We start from the raw sequence: 1,524 nt of genomic DNA, 5'->3' as shown, positions 1-1,524 counted from the left end.
ATATATATATATATATATATATATATATATATATATAATAGAATAAAATATAGTAACTAGTTTAACCGCATGTGCCTCACATGTAATCTTTGATTATTTAAAACTAAATGATTTTGTCTATTGCGAAGATTTTTAATAAAGTACAAAAAGTTTAAATCACTTCTCAAAGATCCTTTACACTTCAATATAATAGTGTAAACAAAACATATATTTTACTATAGGCACATATATATTTTATCACCAGAAGTTTCAAGTGGTTAATGGATCATTACTTTTTGCCTGTCATGCAGTTGCTCTTTTTCTTGTTGCTAGAGGCTAAGAGAGATGCATCAATTTGAATCATATTTGTAGTACGATAATTTATTTTTAACTTTTTTTATATTTAAAATATTTTCTTATTTTAAAAGTTAAATCTTTAGAAAATCTTTGATTACTTACTTAAAACTTTTTAAAAATTGGTATTTCTTATATTTTTTCTATTCTAACGCTTTCATATTTATTTCTAGAATTTTCAAATCTTCTTAAAATCAACTTTAGTTGATTTTAAATTCTTAAACTAATAAAAAATGTATTAGTTGTCATTAATTTTGATGACTTCTAATAAGAAAAGGTTTTACTATAAATATTTAATTAATTTTCAACTCTTAAATATAGAAAAATAGTGAAAGACGATTTTTTCTAAAGCAATGACTTTTAGTGAAGGGCAAAATTTCAAACAATATTTCTAAAGCCTTTGACACTTTTAATATAATATAGATTAAAGAAAACTACATGTATACTAAGAAACACCTTGTTACTATGTAAGATATAATTTGTAGATTTAAAGTATAAGATGTGCATCCACTATTTCCGCTAACTCAATCAAGAGTCGTCTTCATCGTGCCGTCACTATATTTTGCAATTTTTTTTAGTTTATCATAAACTCAATCCTTAAATAATTGACATTTCTAAGTATTTTACCCGATCCTCAATCTCCGTACAATATTAATATTTTGGATGTAAGAGGAAAAAAGACTCTTATTTAAAATATTGTGATGTTCCAATAGTGTCCTCTTTAAGTGTCACCTTTTATGCTATATATATTTTTTACATAAATACCACTTCAAGTGCAATTCTATTAACTAAATGTGTCATCATCTTCTACAGATAATAAAAAAAAATTAAGTTAGAGAATGTTTTATTGTACATAACACCCTTACCCTAGACCCTTGTGGTTCAACCTTCCTCGAATTCCCTATGCATTGTGGGAACTTTAATGCACTATTCTGTTATTGTAAAACATCTTAAAACTCGAATTTTTAGAATAGAAAAAATGTTTGTCACTGTTCAATCACAAATAAAAAAAGGTTCCCTATAATCTAATATAAATACGAGAAAGATGAAAAAATTACATACTTTTATCTATAAATGCAATAGATATATATATTTATATATAAATTGTATAAACTGATTGCATATGAAGAGGATATGTAGAACCACTCAAAGAATTTTTCCTCTAACATCATATTCGAACTGTGATCATTG

The sequence above is a fragment of the Capsicum annuum genome, unplaced genomic scaffold (assembly GCF_002878395.1).
Source record: "Capsicum annuum cultivar UCD-10X-F1 unplaced genomic scaffold, UCD10Xv1.1 ctg3652, whole genome shotgun sequence".
In the NCBI taxonomy this organism is placed as follows: Eukaryota; Viridiplantae; Streptophyta; class Magnoliopsida; order Solanales; family Solanaceae; genus Capsicum; species Capsicum annuum.
Note: the sequence above shows the minus strand (reverse complement) of the source record.